The sequence below is a fragment of the Aquarana catesbeiana genome, linkage group LG02, assembly GCF_042186555.1.
Source record: "Aquarana catesbeiana isolate 2022-GZ linkage group LG02, ASM4218655v1, whole genome shotgun sequence".
Classification (NCBI taxonomy): domain Eukaryota; kingdom Metazoa; phylum Chordata; class Amphibia; order Anura; family Ranidae; genus Aquarana; species Aquarana catesbeiana.
The window spans coordinates 26,526,881-26,542,980 of record NC_133325.1 but is presented as its reverse complement, the minus strand read 5'-3'; the positions used below and the strand labels follow the sequence as shown (position 1 = coordinate 26,542,980).

Here is a 16,100-nt window from a genome sequence, read left to right as displayed (position 1 = left end):
AACATTATATATTTTTTTAAAGCAAATGCCCTACAGATTAAAATGGTGGGTGTTTCATTTTTTTTTTTCACACAGTATTTGCGCAGCGATTTTTCAAACGCATTTTTTGGGGAAAAAACACACTTTTTTAAATTTTAATGCACTAAAACACACTATATTGCCCAAATGTTTGATGAAATAAAAAAGATGATCTTAGACCGAGTACATGGATACCAAACATGACATGCTTTACAATTGCGCACAAACGTGCAGTGGCAACAAAATAAATACATTTTTAAAAGCCTTTAAAAGCCTTTACAGGTTACCACTTTAGATCTACAGAGGAGGTCTACTGCAAAAATTACTGCCCTCGATCTGACCTTCGCGGCGATACCTCACATGCATGGTGCAATTGCTGTTTACGTTTGACGACAGACCGCCGCTTGCGTTCGCCTTAGCGCAAGAGCAGGGGGCGACAGGGGTGCTTTTTTTTTTTTTTTTTTTTTTCTTTATTATTTTTTTGCTTTTTTATCTTATTTTTAAACTGTTCCTTTCATTTTTTTTTTTTTTAAATCATTTTTATTGTTATCTCGGGGAATGTAAATATCCCCTATGATAGCAATAGGTAGTGACAGGTACTCTTTTTTGAAAAAATTGGGGTCTATTAGACCCTAGATCTCTCCTCTGCCCTCAAAGCATCTGACCACACCAAGATCGGTGTGATAAAATGCTTCCCCAATTTCCCAATGGCGCTATTTACATCCGGCGAAATCTAAGTCATAAAATGCTCGTAGCTTCCGGTTTCTTAGGCCATAGAGATGTTTGGAGCCACTCTTGTCTCTGATCAGCTCTATGGTCAGCTGGCTGAATCACCGGCTGCATTCTCAGGTTCCCTGTTGAGACAGGAGAGCCAGAGAAAAACACGGAAGACGGTGGGGGGGGGGGGGGCATTCCCTCCCACGGGTTGTAAAGGCAGTCTAGAGGCTAATTAGCCGCTAGGATTGCTTTTACATGAAAGCCGACCGCTGGCTGAAAAGAATGATACCAAGATGATACCTAAACCTGCAGGCATCATTCTGGTATAACCACTCAAAGTTGTGAATGGCGTACCTGAAGACAAAAAAATGGTTAACAATAAAGCACAGTAAACAATAAAGTATAAATAATTACATACCTGAAAAACAAACATGATAAAACATAATAACAATAACAATAACAATAACAATAAAACACTGCAGAATAGAATACAGTAAAAAAAGAGCAGAACAATAGAGAGAGAGAATAGAGAGAGAGAACAATAAAACGACAACTATTTTTTTTTATTTTATATATATTTTTTTTTTTTTTTACACTTTTTTTGTAACTAACTTTTATAACTGTAACCGGTTCCAGGTTCGGGTCTCTCAAAATGCGATGGCATCTTGGGAGACCCTGTGAAAGTGTGCCTAGTCTGTGCAATGCTGTACCCTACGCTAATACTCAACTAGTGTATGGTAGCGTTCAAAACATTCACCAATGCAAAGACCAGGATTGTCAGGACAGGAGGGACAATAATAGCGGGTGTCACGCCTATATCCGCGTTTGCTGCAGACACAACATCTTTTTGGGGGGGGTTCGTTGGGTAGGGGTACTCGGGAGCACATAAAAATGCCTCTCATGCAGCCGACTGCATTTCGTTGGGGGATGTGAATGGGGGAAGTACGGGCGCTGCAGAAGTGGTGGGTTCCCAATTAGGATTGGCGAATGCAGCAGGAAGGGCACTATGGGCACGACGGGCCTGTGTTTGTCTTTTTGGTGGCAGCGGGACACTACTTGTGCTTGTCACCTCACCAGCTTGAACTGCACTTATGGGACTCGCCACGTCACCAAGTGTTACTGCAGTGCTGGTTTGACTACGACCGGGGTGTACTAGGCCGCTGGTGCTTGCCAGTTCAATAAAAAGCTTCCAAAAAAACTGTTAGCGATCGCAGGGATCAGGCCTGACTCTGCGAACGCTGCAGTTATGCGTTTAGTGTTTTGTAAGTGACAGTGATCGATCGATACTGCACTTGGGTGGGCTGGACTGGGCCGGGCGGAGGGGCAAAACGCAGGTGCTAGCAGGTATCTGGGTTGATCCCGCTAACACTGCGTTTTTGGGAACCCTAAACTGCTGGGGACGCTAGTATAGATCTGATCTGATCGGATCAGATATTGATCCGTTCAGATACTATACCACTAAAGGAGGCGTATGCTGCGTGCGTGGGTGTTAGTGGTACTGGCGCTAACCTGACGCTGCCTGGGGCCGGTGCTTGCTAGTTCACCAAAATGCTACCAAAAAAACTGTTAGCGATCGCAGGGATCAGGCCTGACTCTGCGAACGCTGCAGTTATGCGTTTAGTGCCTTGTAAGTGTCAGTGATCGATCGATACTGCACTTGGGTGGGCTGGGCTGGGCCGGGCTGGGCCGGGCGGAGGGGCACAACGCAGGTGCTAGCAGGTATCTGGGCTGATCCCGCTAACACTGCGTTTTTGGGAACCCTAAACTGCTGGGGACGCTAGTATAGATCTGATCTGATCGGATCAGATATTGATCCGATCAGATACTATACCACTAAGGGAGGTGTACGGTGCGTGCGTGGGTGTTAGCGGTACTGGCGCTAACCTGACGCTGCCTGGTGCTTGCTTGCCAGTTCACCAAAATGCTACCAAAAAAACTGTTAGCGATCGCAGGGATCAGGCCTGACTCTGTGAACGCTGCAGTTATGCGTTTAGTGTTTTGTAAGTGACAGTGATCGATCGATACTGCACTTGGGTGGGCTGGGCGGAGGGGCAAAACGCAGGTGCTAGCGGGTATCTGGGCTGATCCCGCTAACACTGTGTTTTTGGGAACCCTAAACTGCTGGGGACGCTAGTATAGATCTGATCAGATCAGATATTGATCCGATCAGATACTATACCACTAAGGGAGGCGCATGCTGCGTGCGTGGGTGTTAGCGGTACTGGCGCTAATCTGACGCTGCCTGGGGCGACGCATATCACCGCCGGGCGATCAGGGGGCTAAACCTTTATTAGGTAATAAACGGCGGGTGCCCTGACACTATAAAAAATAAACAAACTAACCAGCGTCACCCGTAACGGTTATACGGTGATCAGTGGTGAAAGGGTTAACTAGGGGGCAATCAAGGGGTTAAAACATTTATTAGGTAGTATATGGGGGTCCCTGTCACTATAAAACGCTGACGGCGAACCTAAATATTTACCTCACTAACTAGCGTCACCAGCGACACTAATACAGCGATCAGAAAAATGATCGCTTAGCAACACTGGTGACAGGGGGTGATCAAGGGGTTAAAACTTTATTAGGGGGGGTTAGGGGGGTACCCTAGACCTAAAGGGGGGTAATACTCACTGTCCCAACACTGTAACTGTCACAAACTGACACTATGCAGTAATCAGAAAAAAAAAAAAAAAAAAAAAACCTGCTGGTGTCAGTTTGTGACAGGGGGGGGGGGTGATTGGGGGGGGATCGGGGGGCGATCGGGGGGGGGATCGGGGTGTTTTGTATGCCTGGCATGTTCTACTGTGTGTGTGTGTGTTGTGCACTCACATTGATGTCTTCTCCCCTCGGCGCTGGAACGGAAAATACCGAGCCGAGGGGAGATGACATCATTTCCTTTGCTGCTGTTTAGCATACAGCAGCAAAGGAGTGTTCCCATTGGCCGGCGGCGATCGCGAGGGGGGGGCCACGAACGGATGGCCTCCCCCTCATCTCGGATCGCCGGGGAACAGAACGGGACCGCTTCGGGCACCGGGGGGGGGTCCGATCGGACCCCCCACCCGCGAGAGGCAAATCACGTACATGTACGTGATTTTGCCTGCCCGTGCCGCCTTGCCGACGTAAATCGGCGTTAGGCGGTCCTTAAGTGGTTAACGGTGTTCGAATGTTCGCGCAAACTTTCGGTCCGTTCGCATGTTCTGGATGCGAACCGAACCGGGGGGGGGTGTTCGGCTCATCCCTACTCAGGAGAAGCAACAGAATGTATTTTGGGGTGTAATTTCACTGATAACCATGGCATATTTGAGCAATATATCACTTAGTGACAACTTTCTGTAAAAAAAAAAAAAATATTCCAGAAAATTGTGGCAAAATATAAAATATTCCATGGACTCAACATGCCTCTCAGCAAATAGCTTGGGGTGTCTACTTTCCAAAATGGGGTCATTGGGGGGAACTGTCCTGGCATTTTATGCACAACATTTAGAAGCTTATGTCACACATCACCCACTCTTCTAACCACTTGAAGACAAAGCCCTTTCTGACACTTTTTTTTTACATGAAAAAATTATTTTTTTTTTTTGCAAGAAAATTAATTTGAACCCCCAAACATTATATATTTTAAAGCAAAGGCCCTACAGATTAAAATGGTGGTTGTTGCATTTACTGTTAAAATTACTGCCCTCGATCTGACCTTTGTGGTGATACCTCACATTCATGGTGCAATTGCTGTTTACATATGATGCCAGACCGACGCTTGCGCTCACCTTTGCGCGTGAGCACGGGGAGACAGGAGTGCTTATTTTTAATTTATTTTGATTTTTTATTTTATTTTTATAAACTGTTACTTTCATTTTTTTTATCATTTTTATTGCTATCTCAGGGAATGTAAATATCCTCTATGATAGCAATAGGTAGATGACAGGTACTCTTTTTAGAAAAAATTGGGGTCTATTAAACCCCAAATATCTCCTCTGCCCTCAAAGCATCTGACCACACCAAGATCAGTGTGATAAAATACTTTCCCAATGGCGCTGTTTATATCCAGCAAAATCTAAGTCATGAAATGCTCGTAGCTTCCGGTTTCTTAGGCCATAGAGATGATTGGAGCCGTTCTGGTCCCTGATCAGCTCTATGGTCAGCTGGCGGAACCTTGGCATTGTTGGGCATATATTGTAATCTTATTTTTCATGCAGCCTGTGGGCTGAACGAAAAAAAGAGATTGATTGGTGGTTATGCCCACCATTAGAATACCGCCCTTCATTCACCCACTTCTAATGATGGGCACAATTTTTTTTTTTAACTGTGGTGGTGAAATCACTTCCTACAGCACTGGAGTCGCTGATTTACGTATCATGGGAGCAAACGCTGTTGCTGTCAAGATAAATAAAGCCGCGCTGCAGCTGAATTGCGTACCTGCTGAGAAAATGATGGCAGGGCCAGTGCAAGGATTTTTGACACCCTAGGCGAAACCTAATTTTGCCACCCCCTATGGGTCCGCCTCTAACTCCACCCCCTTTGCCAGTGTTATGTGGTTTGATTCATGCAAGACAGCGCGTTCTTTTGAAAAACAACAGACTTACTAGCAGGATCACCAGGTGAATATACAGTGGGGTAAAAAAGTATTTCGTCAGCCACCAATTGTGCAAGTTCTCCCACTTAAAAAGATGAGAGAGGCCTGTAATTGTCATCATAGGTATACCTCAACTATGAGAGACAAAATGTGGAAACAAATCCAGTCAATCACATTGTCTGATTTTTGAAAGAATTTATTTGCAAGCAAGATTTCTGGCTCTCAAAGACCTGTATCTTCTTCTTTAAGAGGCTCTTCCCCTCCCTCTCTCTCCCTGCCCCCCTCTCTCTCTCCCTCAGCCGGCTGTTCTTCTCTTTCCTCCATTTCCCCACTCGGCAGTTTTTCCTCTTCCTCGTCTGATTCATCGTCCATTTCAAAACAGAAGCATTTTGAGATGCAGCCATACTGTAGTAAAGAAAAGGATTTATTAGTGGACATAACACAGGAGTATCACCTTTCAGCTACATCATAGCCTGTCACTTCTGCAATACCTATTAGTTTAGGACTTTATGTCATTTATGATCTACGCGTTTCCCCAAAAATGCCAATTTTTATCAGGAAGTTTTCTATACAGAGGAGGTCGGCCTGCTACGTGCAGCTGCAGGCATCATCCCGGTATATCACTTGAAACCCGAAACATATATGTACACAGGGCTGCTGATAAGCCAGTACAACTGGCCCTGTTGTACCGGGCCCAGCCAGCAGGGGGGCCCGGCAATCAGAGAATAAAAGAATGAATGCAGAATAAAAAAAAAAGTCTTTCTCCAGCCAGCATCCCCCTCGCCCCGCTCTGACTTATCTGAGGGTTTTTTTCTTCTTTCTGGGTACCTCCGTATTCATGTTCTTGTGGATATGTGGGAGGGACTATTTTTTCTATTTCGGGTGCATGTCACTTCCGCGGCTGCTCCGCATGCTGGCTCATGTCCCGGCCTGCATATTACCTTCCCAGGCGGAATAATTCATCTGTATACGTGTGTGCTCAAAATCAGAGGGCAGGGAAGAGGCATATAACTAACTATAGTAAATGGTAAATTCTCACATTATCCCCTCAGGAGAGGGGATCAAAGACCCTTCAAATGCATGGATTTTGGATATACAGTAGAAGTGAGGGGCCTATTCTGTTGAGAAAGCATGGCCAGACAGCTGTTATTTTTGTCCCCCGTCCCAAAAAAAAAAGTTGCCTGCTGCTATGTAAATCTAGCCTCATGACCTCTGCCATGTGTAACTGCAGGTCCCCCTTAGCAGCTACCATTTAAGAGATGTGTCTGTGTGTGTGCGTTTATGTGTGTGTATATTTACGTGTATGTATTTATATGTGTATATTTACGTGTGTGTGTGTGTGTATTTATGTGTATGTATTTATATGTGTGTATATTTATGTGTATGTATTTATATGTGTGTGTATGTATGTATATGTGTGTGTATTTATGTGTATGTATTTATATGTGTATGTATATGTGTGTGTATTTATATGTGTATGTATATGTGTGTGTATTTATGTGTATGTATTTATATGTGTATTTATGTGTATGTATTTATATGTGTATGTATATGTGTGTGTATTTATGTGTATGTATTTATATGTGTATGTATTTGTGTGTGTATTTATATGTGTATGTATATGTGCGTGTATTTATGTGTATGTATTTATATGTGTATGTGTGTGTATTTATGTGTATGTGTATGTATTTATATGTGTATGTATATGTGTGTGTGTATGTTTACGTGTGTGTATATGTGTGTGTATATTTATGTGTATTTATATGTATATGTGTGTGTATATGTGCATACATGTGTGTTTAGATGTGTGTGTATACACACACTACTTTTAAACCTGATACCCTTTTTCCGTATGATCACAACCTGATTTTCTTAGAGCGGTTCAGAATACCAACAAGAAAATACCATTCCTCTGAAAAGCAATCCAGGCACAGATCGCTTTTCAGAGGCAGTTGACAGGCAGTGAAGAGGCAATATATCGTGCCATGACTGGTAAAATGTTGATAAACACTGATCTAGAGGAACAAATCTCTCCAATTTCCTCCTGCAGCTGCTGAAAGCCTGGAAGGGGATAGGGATGGGGCTGAAGGGGGCCCCGACAGGTAGGCTGTACGGGCCCCCATGATTTCTATCAGCGGCCCTTTATGTACATTAGCAGGTCTTAAAGTGGCTATCTATTTCTCTTCCTGTATACGTCTCTTCCTCTTCTTTCTCCTTCAGTTTTTTCACTCTCTCTCGATTTATCTTCTCCTGTCTCATCTGCTCTCTTACTTTCCGCTTTTCTTTATCCTTCTCCATCTCTCTCTTCCCCCTTTGTCTCTCCTCTCCTTCTTGTGCCAGTATTTGAATCTATAAAGAAAAATAAAGACAGTAAGGTTAAGTACAAATTTTAAATTAGAATGCTGCTCAAAATGTTTTTCTTCAGATTTGGATGGAGTGGGGAGAAGGCTCAAATCTTTCCAAGGTTTCATTTTTTTTTTTATGTCCTGCCTGGGATAGTTTCTCCTCACTTCCTATCATCTCAGCAAGAGAGGAAGTGAGCAGAATCCCTCCAGTGGAATCCCTTCCCCATTCCATTTGAAACTGTCTTGCTCGGAGTTCTGCTTTAGTATTATATTATTAAATGTCTTGAAAGCATTTTCTCGTGAACCCTGTACACTGTGTGTAACGCACTCTGGAACCCCGCACTCTGTGTGTAACACATTCTGCAACCCCGCACTCTGTGTTTAATATACTCTGGAACCCTGCACTGTGTGGTAACGCACTCTGGAACCCCGCACTCTGTGTGTAACGTACTCTGGAACCCAGCACTCTGTGTGTAATGCACTCCTGAACCCTGCATTCTGATTGTAATGCACTCCTGAACTCTGCACTCTGTGTGTTTAAGACACTGCTGAACTCTGCACTCTGTGTGTTTAAGACACTCCTGAACCCCGCACTCTGTGTGTAATACACTCCTAAACCCTGCACTCTGTGTGTAATGCACTCCTGAACCCTGCAGTCTGAGTGTAACACACTCCTGAACCCTGCAGTCTGAGTGTAATACACTCGTGAACCCTGCAGTCTGAGTGTAACACACTCCTGAACCCTGCAGTCTGAGTGTAATACACTCGTGAACCCTGCAGTCTGAGTGTAATACACTCCTGAACCCTGCACTCTGTGTGTAATGCACTCGTGAACCCTGCACTGTGTGTAATACACTCCTGAACCCTGCACTCTGTGTGTAATGCACTCCTGAACCCTGCAGTCTGAGTGTAACACACTCCTGAACCCTGCACTCTGTGTGTAATGCACTCGTGAACCCTGCACTGTGTGTAATACACTCCTGAACCCTGCACTCTGTGTGTAATGCACTCGTGAACCCTGCACTGTGTGTAACACACTCCTGCACCCTGTGTGTAACGCACGTCTTGTTTATTGTAATAAAAGGTTAAAAACACAATTACAATATTCCAGCGTTATAACCGCTTTGTGCAAACATCCTAAAAGTTCTACCTATAGGGCAGTCGGCTCACTTCAGGAACTGACTCCGTTCTCACAACCTCACGTGCGTTCCACCTTCCGTGACGTCACTGAGGAACCAGAATCTATGATGACATGTTTCGCCCCCCACAGGGCGTTATCAACGACCTTTGACACATTTCACCCCTCCGATAATGCCCTGTGGGAGGGGTGAAACGCGTTGACGTTCAGTCTGACGCACGGTGGAATGCACGTGAGGTTGTGAGAACCAAGCCAGTTCCTGGAGTGAGCCGACTGCCCTATAGGAAGAACTTTTAGGATGTTTGCACAAAGCGGTTATAACTCTAGATTATTGTAAGTGTGGTTTTACCTTTTATTACAATAAGACGTATTATACTATATGGATTCTCTCTCCTTCATGCACGAGTGGCAATTATATAGGAAGCGACATCTCCCCGCTCCCCAGCCTAAGCCTGATAAACACACATGCATGAGGCCTTACAACATTCCCAGAATGTCAGTGTCCACCTTTGACAGCTTACTAACGATTGTCAGACCACGCATGCAAACAACGAATGCCAGCATAAGGGTGAGAATCAACATGAGGATGTATGAGAAGCAACATTTCAGGAAGAAAAGGGAAAGTGTGTCATTTTCTGCTGCTAAAAGCACGGCGTGCAGGGCCGTCTTTAACGCAGGGCAAAAGGGGCTGCTGCCCCGGGCCCAGTCATTGTTGTGGGGCCCAAAGCAGCTGCCCATTTGAGCCTATACTGCCTGAAAATAGTTGACAAGTGGATTCGGGAGGGCCCAAGAAAACGTTTGCCCAGGGTCCAATCAATATTAAAGACGGTCCTGACTGCATGACTAGCTGCAGATAACGGACACAGAGCTTTCCCTCTTTCCCTAAACTGTCTGCAACTAAATGTTGTTAATGGTTATGTATGGATAACATAATGACTTCGCATTGTGTGAGTCCGGCTGCTTTTATTGGCCGGTTCCCAGCAGAACGCAGTGTGAGAACCCCACATTTCCAGCACTGCATCCAAAACGTCATCTGCAGCGGGTGTCAGTGTGTTACGGGGCCCCGAAAACCAATCACCGCCTTCAGGATTTCTAAGGGTGTAAATTTTTGATTTCACTCTTCACTGCCTATCACAGTTTCGGAGGCCATGGAATGCCCAGGTGGCACAACCCCCCCCCCCCCCCCCAAATGACCCCATTTTGGAAAGCAGACATCCCAAGCTATTTGCCGAGAGGCATGGTGAGTATTTTGCAGCTCTCATTTGTTTTTGAAAATAAAGAAAGACAAGAAAATTTTTTTTTTTCTTTTTTCAATTTTCAAAACTTTGTGACAAAAAGTGAGGTCTGCAAAATACTCACTATACCTCTCAGCAAATAGCTTGGGGTGTCTACTTTCCAAAATGGGGTCATTTGGGGGGGGTTTGTGCCACTTGGGCATTCCATGGCCTCCGAAACTGTGATAGGCAGTGAAGAGTGAAATCAAAAATTTACAGCTTTAGAAAGCCTGAAGGCGGTGCCTGGTTTTCGGGGTCCCGTACGTGGCTAGGCTCCCAAAAAGTCTCACACATGTGGTATCCCCGTACTCAGGAGAAGCAGCAGAATGTATTTTGGGGTGTATTTTCACATATTCCCATGGCATGTTTGAGCAATATATCATTTAGTGACAACTTTGTGCAAAAAAAAAAAAAAAATTGTCTCTTTCCCGCAACTTGTGTCACAATACAAAATATTCCATGGACTCGACATGACTCTCAGCAAATAGCTTGGGGTGTCTACTTTCCAAAATGGGGTCATTTGGGGGGGGTTTGAACTGTCCTGGCATTTTATGCACAACATTTAGAAGCTTATGTCACACATCACCCACTCTTCTAACCACTTGAAGACAAAGCCCTTTCTGACACTTTTTGATTACATGAAAAAATTATTTTTTTTTGCAAGAAAATTACTTTGAACCCCCAAACATTATATATTTTTTTAAAGCAAATGCCCTACAGATTAAAATGGTGGGTGTTTCATTTTTTTTTTTTCACACAGTATTTGCGCAGCGATTTTTCAAACGCATTTTTTGGGGAAAAAACACACTTTTTTAAATTTTTATGCACTAAAACACACTATATTGCCCAAATGTTTGATGAAATAAAAAAGATGATCTTAGGACGAGTCCATGGATACCAAACATGACATGCTTTAAAATTGCGCACAAACGTGCAGTGGCGACAAACTAAATACATTTTTAAAAGCCTTTAAAAGCCTTTACAGGTTACCACTTTAGATTTACAGAGGAGGTCTACTGATAAAATTACTGCCCTCGATCTGACCTTCGCGGTGATACCTCACATGCATGGTGCAATTGCTGTTTACATTTGACGCCAGACCGACGCTTGCGTTCGCGAGAGCAGGGGGGACAGGGGTGCTTTTTTTTTTTTTTTTTCTTTATTATTTTTTTGCTTTTTTATCTTATTTTTAAACTGTTCCTTTCATTTTTTTTTTTTTAAATCATTTTTATTGTTATCTCAGGGAATGTAAATATCCCCTATGATAGCAATAGGTAGTGACAGGTACTCTTTTTTGAAAAAAATGGGGTCTATTAGACCCTAGATCTCTCCTCTGCCTCAAAGCATCTGACCACACCAAGAGTAGTGTGATAAAATGCTTTCCCAATTTCCCAATGGTGCTGTTTACATCCGGCAAAAATCCGGTTTCTTAGGCCATAGAGATGTTTGGAGCCACTCTGGTCTCTGATCAGCTCTATGGTCAGCTGGCTGAATCACTGGCTGCATTCTCAGGTTCCCTGTTGAGACAGGAGAGCCAGAGAAAAACACGGAAGACGGTGGGGGTGGGGGGGTATTCCCTCCCACTGCTTGTAAAAGCAGTCTAGAGGCTAATTAGCCGCTAGGATTGCTTTTACATGAAAGCCGACCGCTGGCTGAAAAGAATGATACCAAAATAATGCCTAAACCTGCAGGCATCATTCTGGTATAACCACTCAAAGTCGTGAATGGCGTACCTGAAGACAAAAAAATGGTTAACAATAAAACACAGTAAACGGTAAAGTATAAAAAATTGCATACCTGAAAAGCAAACATGATAAAACATAATAACAATAAAACATTGCAGAATAGAATACAGTAAAAAAGAGCAGAACAATAGAGAGAGAATAGAGAGAGAGAGAACAATAAAACGACAACTATTTTTTTATTTTATATATTTTTTTGTTTTTTTTACACTTTTTTTGTAACTGTAACTTTTATAACTGTAACCGCTTCCAGGTTCGGGTCTCTCAAAATGCGATGGCATCTTGGGAGACCCTGTGAAAGTGTGCCTAGTCTGTGCAATGCTGTACCCTACGCTAATACTCAACTAGTGAATGGTAGCGTTCAAAACATTCACCAATGCAAAGACCAGGATTGTCAGGATAGGAGGGACAATAATAGCGGGTGTCACGCCTATATCCGCGCTTGCTGCAGACACAACATCTTTTTTGGGGGGGTTCGTTGGGTAGGGGTACTCGGGAGGACATAAAGAAAATGCCCCTCATGCAGCCGACTGCATTTGGTTGGGGATGTGAATGGGGGAAGTACGGGCGCTGCAGAAGTGGTGGGTTCCCAATTAGGATTGGCGAATGCAGCAGGAAGGGCATTATGGGCACGACGGGCCTGTGTTTGTCTTCTTGGTGGCAGCGGGACACTACTTGTGCTTGCCACCTCACCAGCTTGAACTGCACTTATGGGACTCGCCACGTCACCAAGTGTTACTGCAGTGCTGGTTTGACTACGATCGGGGTGTACTAGGCCGCTGGTGCTTGCCAGTTCAATAAAAAGCTACCAAAAAAACTGTTAGCGATCGCAGGGATCAGGCCTGACTCTGTGAACACTGCAGTTATGTGTTTAGTGCCTTGTAAGTGACAGTGATCGATCAATACTGCACTTGGGTGGGCTGGGCTGGGCCGGGCGGAGGGGCAAAACGCAGGTGCTAGCAGGTATCTGGGCTGATCCCGCTAACACTGCGTTTTTGGGAACCCTAAACTGCTGGGGACGCTAGTATAGATCTGATTGGATCAGATATTGATCCGATCAGATACTATACCACTAAGGGAGGTGTACGGTGCGTGCGTGGGTGTTAGCGGTACTGGCGCTAACCTGACGCTGCTTGGGCCTGGTGCTTGCCAGTTCACCAAAACGCTACCAAAAAATCTGTTAGCGATCGCAGGCATCAGTCCTGACTCTGCGAACGCTGCAGTTATGCGTTTAGTGTTTTGTAAGTGACAGTGATCGATCGATACTGCACTTGGGTGGGCTGGGCCGGGCGGAGGGGCAAAACGCAGGTGCTAGCAGGTATCTGGGCTGATCCCGCTAACACTGCGTTTTTGGGAACCCTAAACTGCTGGGGATGCTAGTATAGATCTGATCGGATCAGGTATTGATCCGTTCAGATACTATACCACTAAGGGAGGTGTACGGTGCGTGCGTGGGTGTTAGCGGTACTGGCGCTAATCTGACGCTACCTGGGGCGACGCATATCACCGCCGGGCGATCAGGGGGCTAAACCTTTATTCGGTAATAAATGGCGGGTGCCCTGACACTATAAAAAATAAACGAACTAACCAGCGTCACCCGTAACAGTTATACGGTGATCACTGGTGAAAGGGTTAACTAGGGGGCAATCAAGGGTTTAAAACCTTTATTAGATAGTATATGGGGGTCCCTGACGCTATAAAACGCTGACGGCGAACCTAAATATTTACCTCCCTAACTAGCGTCACCAGTGGCACTAATACAGCGATCAGAAAAATGATCGCTTAGTGACAATGGCAACTGGGGGTGATCAAGGGGTTAAAACTTTATTAGGGGGAGTTAGGGGGGTACCCTAGACCTACAGGGGGCTAATACTAACTGCCCTACCACACTAACTGTCACAAACTGACACCATGCAGTAATCAGAAAAAAACAGAAAACTGCTTGGTGTCAGTGTGACGGGGGGGGGGGGGGGTGATCGGGGGGTGTAAAGTGTGCCTGTTGTGTTTTACTGTGTGTGTTGTGCACTCACATCGATGTCTTCTCTCCTCGGTGCCGGAACGGAAAATACCGATCCGAGGAGAGATGACATAATTTCCTCTGCTGCTGTTTACTATACAGCAGCAGAGGAAGAATCTCATTGGCTGGGAGCGATCGCCATGAATGGATGGCCTCCCCCTCACCTCTGATCGCCTCGGGCACCGGGGGGGGTCCAATCGGACCCCCCGCCCGCGGTAGGCAGATCACGCACCAGGTACGTGATTTTGCCTGCCCGTGTCATTCTGCCGCAGTATATCTGCGTGAGGCGGTCGGCAAGTGGTTAAAAAAACTAAGCCTCCCCCATTGAGAATGTCATATGTGACGAAACGCGTATGAGGCGGTAATGTGCTGACGTCACCACGCCATCTCGCTGAGAAGGAAGGAAGTTTGTATTGTAACCGGCCGGCTTCGTTTTTTTTATGTGATTTTATACACGTTTAAATGTAAGTGTAAACTTTTAAATTGATTCATTAAACCAGGTTTAGACAGTATTTATCCTTTTTTTTTTTTTTTTTTTTTTTTTTGGGGGGGGGCTGATTATTTATTTATCACCTACGGAGTTACGGATCATATATCACTGTCCGAGAATCTATCATCTCCTAGCAATTTGGGATCTGCTGTGGAATTAAAGGCCTGGGCTGAGCTAAAGCCACATGTTTATCTCTGTGGGCTGTCTGGTAAGCGTGATCTCTGTAAGGTGGCGGTTCACTTGTCTGTGTCTAATCATCACTGGGGTGTTCCGTGTATCATACAATATCACGCTATGGTCTATAGCCATTTGCGGCCCGCGGTACTTTGAGACCACTGCTATAGACCATAGAGTAATATTGTATGATACACGGACTGGTTATAAATGGCCCGCAGGCAGGGCCGATCCTGGACGGTTTTGCACCGCAGAGGGGAAAGCGCAGAAGAGCTTTGTCTCCATCTTTGTGTCCTCTGTGCTGCACACTGCTTCAGCCCAGAGAGAGAACAGAGCGGAGGAAGGATCCGCCCATCGCCCCGCCCACCTAGGCACTGGTGATCGATCAGAGCCCCAGATCCAGGGTCCTGCTGCCACCTCAGGGTGGGACATTGTGTCCTTCTCTGGGTACCCTGTGTTGAAGCCAGGAGCTGACTTGAGGAGAGGTGAGTGAGCCATCACACTGAGGCAAGTCCTTAGTGGGGTGACTGGGGTAGAAATCTGTGTGGGGGGGTATTTATTGAGTGTGGGGGGTATTTATGGAGTATGGGGGGTATTTATGGAGTGTGGGGGGTATTTGTGCAGTGTGGGGGGCAATGCTGGGTTTAATAATGCATTTTGCTGACATCAGTGCTGGTTTAATAATGCATTTTGCTGACATCAGTGCTGGTTTAATAATGCATTTTGCTGACATCAGTGCTGGTTTAATAATGTGTTTTGCTGACATCAGTGCTGGTTTAATAATGCGTTTTGTTGACATCAGTGCTGGTTTAACCACTTGCCGACCGGGCCATAGCCGAAAGACGGCTGCAGCGCGGTCGGCTAGTTCTGGGTGGACGTCCGTGGGACGTCATCCTAGAATCCTGCTCTCGCGCGCCCCCTGGGGCGTGCACCCGAGAACTTCCGTGACCGCCGGGTCCAGAGGACCCGGCGCATCAGGGATCACGGTATGATCGGTATGATCGCGGCCGTTTACCATGTGATCGCTCCGTCAAATGACAGAGTGATCACATGTAAACAAACCGCCGTCATGTCATGACGCCGGTTCCTCCCTCCCCTCTCTGTACCGATCGGTACAGTGCGAGGGGGATGGATCGGATGGAAGCACCGCTGTGGGCTGGATGTGTAGTGCCCACAGCGGTGCTCAGTGACAATTGCAGTCACATCCATCCATCCCTCCATGCTCAGCCATCCCTGCAATATACCCTGCAATACTCTGCAATGTACCCTGCAATACTCTGCAATATACCCTGCAATATACTCTGCAATATACCCGGCAATACTCTGCAATATACCCTGCAATATACCCTGCAATATACCCAGCAATACTCTGCAAAATACCCTGCAATATACCCGGCAATACTCTGCAATATACCCTGCAATATATTGTGCAATACTCTGCAATATACCCTGCAATATACCCAGCAATACTCTGCAATATACCCTGCAATACTCTGCAATATACCCTGCAATATACCCAGCAATACTCTGCAATATACCCTGCAATATACCCTGCAATATACCCAGCAATACTCTGCAAAATACCCTGCAATACTCTGCAATATACCCTGCAATA

General features: G+C 45.4%; 1 long non-coding RNA gene across 1 annotated transcript in view; it reads right to left on the bottom strand.

Annotated features, from left to right (window-relative positions):
• Positions 1–5,595: 5,595 nt before the first annotated feature.
• The window catches only part of LOC141129634 (uncharacterized), a 29,175-nt gene continuing 18,670 nt past the window's right edge, over positions 5,596–16,100 (bottom strand). The window contains exons 2-3 of the long non-coding RNA XR_012241849.1: positions 7,577–7,654; positions 5,596–5,710 (exon numbers count right to left, since the gene is read on the bottom strand). This is a non-coding gene — a long non-coding RNA (uncharacterized lncRNA). The remainder of the gene's footprint in view (positions 5,711–7,576; positions 7,655–16,100) is intronic.